At 38.9% G+C, this 8,514-nt stretch overlaps 1 long non-coding RNA gene across 1 annotated transcript; it reads right to left on the bottom strand.

Moving 5' to 3' along the window:
- Positions 1–511: 511 nt before the first annotated feature.
- LOC110874602 lies at positions 512–1,988 on the bottom strand. Its single transcript, XR_002556079.1, has 3 exons — positions 1,845–1,988; positions 1,303–1,356; positions 512–820 (listed from the first exon to the last, which is right to left on the bottom strand). It is a non-coding gene; the product is annotated as an uncharacterized LOC110874602 (long non-coding RNA).
- Positions 1,989–8,514: the final 6,526 nt, after the last annotated feature.

The raw sequence follows: 8,514 nt of genomic DNA, 5'->3' as shown, positions 1-8,514 counted from the left end.
TGTTTATGGGCCAACTTCTTTTTAAGATCAATCATTTGTTTAAGCGCAAATATCTATTTACGTCCAAACAGGTTTTTAAGGTCAAATATCTGTTTAACGTCAAACATCTTCAAAATAGTTAAAAATGATAGTTTTCATTAATCCTTAAAAGTCTGTTACAACCACTGTTTTGGTTTAAACATCTGATTGTTAAATGTTATCCACTGTTGAAAGACAACCTCTGTTTCTTCATTTTTCATGTTGACCACTGAGTGACCAAACATTTGTGTTTCAATCAATGTATGCTATCCACTGATAGTTAAAAAATAGAATTACAATGAAATTATAATTTTACCTAATCATTACAATTTTACCTACGAAATCCTAACAAGTGTTAACTCTAGCGTGTAATCGTTATAAATATTTCATTAAATTTCTATTTTTCTGAAACGTCCGTATTTGCGTCTAGAAGGAATGACATCCAAAAGACGCTAGAAACATAAACTTTTAAAATGTACAACTCCTTCACAACTTAAAGAGTAAAAACACCAATACCATTAACACATGATTTTAACAAAATTTGGGCATGACCCGTCCGTAAAACGGACATTCCCCTGTTTTTAAACATAAGTAAGACAAACGCCTTTCTACACTTTATTCAACATCACTACTAAAAGAAAAACCAAGACATCAAGAGTTAAAATGTATGCCTACTAACAAGTTGTACAAAATAGAAGTTTTGACCCAAAACATTTGTGCGAACTAGCGGAAGCGCTTGGTATACTTATCATGAACACATGCTAGCTCCAATTCTCCAAGTCGCCTTAAATTGAGGATTTACCTACATTCAACAACAAAACTTTAAAAAGTTAGTTATAATACTTGTTACGCTTATAATACCATTCATTTAGTTCCATTCGCTTACATACTTTCATTTCTTTTTATGCATTCGATTCCCTATTAAATGGGAATGACATATATATACTCATAACGAGATTTAAGCATACCACTTACGACCCGGTGACATAGGGTCAATTGCTTTCAACATAAATCTTTCGTTTCATCCGTATAACGGATTGAACTTCATTCATTTGTATTGGCATTCACGACCACCCGTTCTAAACGGATGGTACACATTCTTACTCGACACGATTCAACTTGAACCGGTCAACTTGCATAGCTTAACACAACTTTCGTTAGCATAACCAAATCCACAAGGGATTTGCTATCTACTCACTAATCACCATAATTATCGTATCAAGGATTGTTTTGCATTAAAATTAATAAAAATATAAACAAGGATTTGTACGCAACAGAACATACCTCGATCTTGCGTGCTTCCCGTTTTCCTAGTGCTTGTACCTTCTTCCTTCACGCCTACATTACAACATTCATTCATTTACTTAGTCCATCAATTTCATTCAGCCATTTTCCCATATCACACATACATTTATCTCTTAAGCATTTCATCAAACACCTTGTAGGCATCTTAATCATGGTGTACGGTACAAGACTATAAAGCACATTCCTACTAGTTCATCATCATACAACATTCATATTTATTCGAATTTACATAACTATTTCATCCTACATCGATTTTTATTTATCATTCATGTATCACATCAAGCTCATAATCAAAATTCTAGTTGTAAAATCTTATTTCATCATCCTACACTTACTAGCTTCTTAGCAAACAGGTTTTTGTTAAAATCACAACAACCCATCCAAAAATCAAACATAAATTCTGGCATAATTCTTATCCTATTCCTTAACCCTAACTAAATTTCACGAATTTTATGTCATGCATTCATGCTTGGGTTAAGACCCACTTCATATGATTCAGAAAATCACAAAATTGAACTCACCACTTCGAAGAACAGGTGTAGGAGCTTAGAATTGGCTGATTATACTTTCGATTTCTTAAGATTTCTAGCAATTCTTGAGGATTTGTAGAGTTAGGGTTTTCACCCCCTTTTGCTCCTCTCCTGTCGATCGTCCAGAATCCCCACACACGAATTGTGTGTGGGTTTTTACCCTTTTGCATTTTTACTAACTTAAATTTGGGCATTTACATCTTTAGTCCCTCCATTTTAATCACTTAATTATTTTATATATACTACCCTTTTTATTATTACACTTTAACTTATGTCTAATAAATAATTTTTGGGGTGTTACATTTTCTATGTAATACTTTATTTTAATAATCTTAACATGCATCTTAAAAATAGTTAAAATGAAATTTTTTCGTGAATTATAAGCATCAAAATGTTTTCAGGAAATCAAAAATCCATTGTAAGAGTTTATTTTAATAATCTCAACATTGCACCATCAGGACTGATAGGCTATCCACTGATGGCTTAAAGTCTCCCACTGTTTTCATTGTAACCATTACAACCACTGATATTATTTCATCACTGGCTTCATAAAACAACTGTATTCCATTACTCATCAGGGGTTGGCTCTTGGACAGTATATAGCGGTCAGATCTTTTGTAACCGCTGCCACGTCAGCATTCACTTTTTCCCGTATAAAACCCTGATCAAAACCCCCAAACAGGGTTTTTACTGTCGAATCGAATTCAAAATTCCTTTCTCAAAGAAGTTATCCTCCATTTCTCTCAAAATTCCTCATCGTCCTTCTTCCTCAAATGGCAAAATTACCGTCTTCATCATCTGAGAAATCCACTCAAAAGGCCATAGAAATTCCATACAAAGCTCCCCATAACTACTTACGTCTGTTAACAAAACCAAGTAACACTGAAACCTTCAATTCCGTCATAGATGCTCTTTCGTCTTCAAAGTACAAAACTTTGTTGACTTCTGATGCTCCGATTTACCAGCCACAGCAGTAACCACTGCTTCAGTCACCTCATCCACTGTTTCAATACTCAGCTGTTCCTCTTCAGTTTCAACCCCCTCCTGTATTGACTCTAATGCCATCAAACAAAATTCATTATGAGAAGAATCATTGGAAGCATAGAGTGCAAAATTTTCATCACTGAGGTCTTCAGGCATACTGCTCCAGTCAACAAACCCTTAAGTGAAAAAACTTTGTTGATCTGGTTGTACTACTGCGGGAGCAGTGGTTTAAGGTGCAGCCTGCACTTGTGCCTGAGGGACAGGGGTTTGAACATATTGGATCTGTGGAACAGTAGTTTGGACATAGTGCACTGGCACAGGGGCAGCAGCTAGTGAGCAGTGTTCACTTGAGCTGTTGGGGCATATTAGGCATAGTGCACATTACCTTGATTTTGAGGTCTAGGATTTGAGCTAGGATGAGTGATTATGGGACCAGTAGTTTGACTCCTACACTCCCTAGCGAAGTGTCCCAACCTATTACACTTGTAGCACTTGATTTTAGATTTATCCAACCCAACCCTTAGATTCCCATGCAAACCTGGGAATTTTCGCCCTGTTCTTTTGTAAAATTTGCTAGTTCTAATGCTTAGCAAGGCCAGTTGGTGCAGAATGTCCATTTCCTCTAAGTCAGTGGGATCAAAATGCTGTAGATCATTGAGTTCAAAGCTTAGATTGTCTGACATCTGGTTATCGTTTGCAGTGAATGCAAAACTTGCAGTGTGAGGATCAGGGTTGTTAAAATTTGCACCAGCAGTTATGTCAATGAAGTGATCATAACCCTGATCCTTAGCACTACTCCCAGATTCTTCTTGACCCAGAAGAGCAGTGTTACCGAATGTATAATCATCAACGGTTTTTCCTGACTCTTGTAACTTCCTTTTCTGGTTCAACTCCCTTTCGTAGGTCAGGAGTCGACCGTGGAGTTGGGTCAAGGTCAGATCCTTGAACTCAGGTGAATTTCGGGTGACAAAAGCTATGGTGTCCCATTTTTCTGGCAGTGACCTGAGGAACCTGCTATTTTGAGTTGAGTTTGTAAAAGTGGTATTAACAAGCCTCAGTTCACTGATGAGACAACTGAAACGCTCAAATTGTTGCGTCAGTGATTCACCTTTAACATGACAAAATGTTTCATACCGTTGGTTCAGGATTTCCCTATTGTTTTCTATGACTTCTTCGGTTCCCCCAAACTGTTCCTTAAGCACGTCCCATAACTCTTTGGCACTGTTACAGTGTAACAGTCCAGCATATATTTCATTGGGCAGCGTTGATGCTATGATGCTAAACGCTTTAGCATCTAGTTCGATCTTTTGAAAGTCGGTTTCGGTATAGTTTTCAACTGGTTTTGGAACGAACTTTTTAGCATCTTCAGCGCTTGGCACTGTAGGAACATGGGGACCAAAGACGACAGACCTCCAACAACCTGTGCTTTGTTGAGCGAGGATGTGACCCATCCTCCTCTGCAAGATGTTGTACTCATTTCTTTTTAGCATAGGTGGTTTAAAAAGCGAGCTGATGTTGTTTTTATCATCCTGAGATTGTGACGTCATTCTTGTTGTTTTACAGACACTGAGAAATCAACTTTAATGGTGATTAATCCTTGCTCTGTTTTTCAACAAACGAACAAACGATCAGTATCAACTGTTATGACCTAAACTATTTACGTCAAAATGATTTTTAAATCAAATTTGACTGTCCAGGCTCTGATACCAATTGTTGGATCTGAGTTTGATTCTGATTGTATTTTGTGTTTGTAATTAAAATGAAAATGGAAGAGTGTGCAGCGGAATTATGATGAAAACAAACTTTGCATACAATCAAACGAGAGTAATACTTTGATCAAACATCTTTACACAATGAATCGGAAGATTGAATTTATTTCAATAACGATTACAATGATTGATCAATGAATGCAAACTCCCCCTCAGCCAGAGCTCAGTTGTTTGTTCATGCAAAGAAGACGATGGTGCAAAAGAGCTGATAGAACAGTACCAAGTACTGATCTATTTATAGGCACTTGCAAACTACTGAGCATCTTAGCTGACGTCACCATGAAAGTGACATCTAACCTCCTAACAAAATCTAACCTCTGATCTATACAAACACTGCTATGTTAACTACTGCTATTACATTACATTACAAAATAGACTACTGATCAGCTGCTGCAACCTTCTACTGTTGTGCACCCAGCAGTGCTTGTCCAGATCAGCAGTGCTTGACTCAAAGCAGTAGATTGAATCAGCAGGGCTTTAGCCTTTCATCAGGTCTTTACTTGAGCAGCAGTTGTAGGTCAGTATTTTGCAAGATCAGCAGATAGGAGGTCAGCATTTGTTAAAATCACTTTCAAGGGGAGAGATTTGTATGTAATCATCTGCTTATTCTGGATCCACTGCTCTGATCCAGTTTTGGCTTTAATTATCTGTTCCTCTGATAGGTTTAATCCCAACAATCTCCCCCTGGAACCGATAATGCCAAAACTCTTCATTATTGTGGACATTTATTGCCTCATCAACAGTTCCCTTATCTGTCCTTTAAATTGTAGTTCAAAGTTAAGGGCATCTGTGTCTTCATCATCCCTGCTAAGTGGAAGATCAAGGAGATCCTGCATATCTTCAAGACTCAGGCCAAGAGCTTGTTCCCTTGATATTTTCTCCACTTCTCCACCAGACCTGAGCAAAGTCAATACGCAGGTCTGTTTGTCAGTTTCCCACTTTTGTATTTTTGAGCCTGGTGGGTTTCTTGGGAGATGTTTATTTGCAGAGGTATTTGGTGAGGCTGGCCTATTCATAACTGGCTGACCAGTATTTGCAGTTTGACCCAAACCAAGAGTTTCTATGATCATTTTCTTTATGCCTTCTTTTACAAGGTCATCTCCTTTTATCATCTCTTGGATGGTTTCAGCTCTCAACTGTTTGTGTGTCCTTCTTTTATAGATGGCAGCACCAGTTGGAGCAGTGGTTCTCCTGATTTGCAGCTTTGATGGTCTTTTTGAAACCTCTGCTTCAGGATAGTCAGGCTTTTGAGGAACTTTTGGATCTTTCTTTCTTAATTCCTCCAACCTTTTGTAGGTGATCCTGACCACATCTTCTTTCCATCTAGCAATTTGTCTTTTGTTTCCATATTCAGCAGCAACCAGTTCTTCTCTCATTCTTTTCAGTTCTACCTGTTTGTCAGGTATATTCTTTCTAAACTTTGCCCAGTCAGGAGGAGTGTGAGTGACTTTCCTTTTTATCATGTCTTGAATTCTTGCTGCTTCATTTTCAAGCTCAGGAACAGTCCACTCTTTGTACATGTATCTCTCTCCTTTGTACTTCTTGTGAGCCATGATGCTTTCAATGTAGTCTTTCTTCAAAGTTTCAGCTGCTCTTTCTGAAATTTGTTGACTGACATTTTTGGCAAATTGTTCTAGGGAACTGACTTGTGTGAGCAGATATTGATAGTATCTAGAAATTTCTTTGTCAGATTTCCCTTGTGTGCTTCTTTTTAAGATATCCTCTGCTTGCTTGGCCTTGATCTTCAAATATTCATCAACATTTTTAGGCCAGGGATATCCTTTAATTGATGGCAAACTCCTTTTGGCAGGGTCATCCTCATAGTAAAAAGATTTTATTTCTTCTCTAACAGCTGCTAGTTCAAGAGGAAACTGAACACCTGCAGGAGGTAAGGGCTTGTGCATTCGAACTGAAAAGAGAGTAACAGGTTTTGGTATTGTGACAAGAGCTAAAGATTTTGAAGATGTTTGAGATGGTGAAGTGTCATCATCTTTGAGAATTAGCCTTCTCCTCTTTGTTTGAAGAGGGGCTGATGATGTTTTGGATGGAACAGTGGTGGTGGATGTAGTGGCAGTGACTTGTGATCGACTAACAGTTGTTGAAACAACTGGTGTTCCAACCACTGTTGTCTTTACAGCAGATGTTGTAACAACTGCTGTCTTCTGCCTTTTGGCAGGAGATGATTTTGTTTTTGGTGGTGATGGTGGTAAGGCGGTGGATGTAGTGTGTGTTGAAGTGGTGTGTGTTGAAGTAGGAGCAGATGTTGAAACCACTGAAGTACCAACAGTAGTGGGTACAACAGGAGTTACAACAGCTGTTTTAGGTGGTGGTTTTGGAACAGACTTTGAACGTCTGTTTGGAATGGATTTGGGTAGCCTTACTATTCTTGTAGGCTTCTTCTTTTCATCAACAAGATTTTCATCATCTTTTGACCCTGAAGTACCCTGATCCGGATAATCCACCCTGGCTTTCCTTTTGGCTTCTCTATCCCTTTTTACACTTGCAACTGCTTCTGCTAGTGCATTTGTGGTCACATCAATTTTCTTGCTTCCATCTGGCAGAGGGATCTGTTTGGTCTTGTTTGCATTTTCTGGTGCAATGTAGAGACCATCATCTATTCCCTTCTTTTTCCATTCCTGAATTTTCTCCCCCTTTTTGGCATTATCTGGGGGAAGTTGATCAATGAAGAGAACTGTTGGAGGAGCAGTGCCAGTGGTGTGCAGGATCTGAGTTTTGAGAGCCTTTAGATCAGCCTGAGTGTTCTTGAACCTTGACTCCATTGCATTTCTCAGCTGTTGAACATGTTTTTCATGTTGCTGATCTGCTAATTGTGCTTGATGATGGAGAAAAGGTTGAAATAGATTCCAGAGCTCATTTGTAGCAGGTGCCTGTTGTGGAGCAGGTTCTTGAGGTGGAACAGCTGTGGATTGCATCTTTTGAGTTTTCAACACCTGCTGTAGCATGTTTTTAAGATCTGCAACAGATGTATCCAACTTTTCAATTCGTTCCGTCAAATCCTGATATTTTAAATCATCACCCAATTTAATGGGATCATCTGATTTCCCACTAACAGTGGTTTTATCAGTGGTAGAGGTAGGGAGTATACTCCAAACATTTACCACTAATGCCCCTTTTTCTTGGTACTGGGGTCTTCTCCCTTCAACACTTGACAACCTTTTGATGTTGCCAGTAGGATAAATAAATCCACTGGTGGTTGGCAGAGGTGCTATAAAAGGAATTGCCTCCAAGGAAGTCTTATTGATGTAACCATTGTCCAACTGTAAACCAGTGGGTTCAACAGTTGTAGTGGCTGCTTCACTTGGATTACCACCAAGAGTTACTTGTAACTCAAGGGGTGTAACCTCCTCAGGGTGTGTTGGTGGGTTAGCAATGAATGATACATCAGGCTCAGTCAGTTGTTGAGGCATATTCTCATTAACAGGTGATTGAGAAGGACTGAGTAATGCCTGGTTCAAATCTATTGCATCCAACAGAAGTTGTGTTTTTGATGGAATTGTGGATGTGAGGTGGGGTGTAGAAAGAGGATTTGCCTCGGGCATTCGGCTGTGGATGATGGAAACGAGTGTTTCCAGAGCATCATAATGTGGTGGCCCTATGTGTACAACCTGTTCTTTTTGTGAAGAAGTAGGAGGAGTTTTGGTTATGGGTTGAGATATTTGTACCAACTGCTGTGAGGAAGTAGCAGCAGTGGTTTCATGTGACATTTGTGTTGTCACAGGCAGTAGCTCTGGTATCTCATCCTCCAGAGTTGTCGTTTTGATTGGTTTGGGGGGTTTTTAATTTTTCTTTTTGTGTGGCTTTTTGGGATTTGTAGGTGTGGGTTTCAAAACAGTTGGTCTGCTGCTTTGATCACCTAGAGCAGTGGGCTCAGCAGCAGATACCTGAGG

This window comes from Helianthus annuus, chromosome 9, assembly GCF_002127325.2.
Source record: "Helianthus annuus cultivar XRQ/B chromosome 9, HanXRQr2.0-SUNRISE, whole genome shotgun sequence".
NCBI lineage: Eukaryota > Viridiplantae > Streptophyta > Magnoliopsida > Asterales > Asteraceae > Helianthus > Helianthus annuus.
The sequence above is the reverse complement of the archived record's forward strand: the minus strand, read 5'-3'. Positions and strand labels throughout refer to the sequence as shown.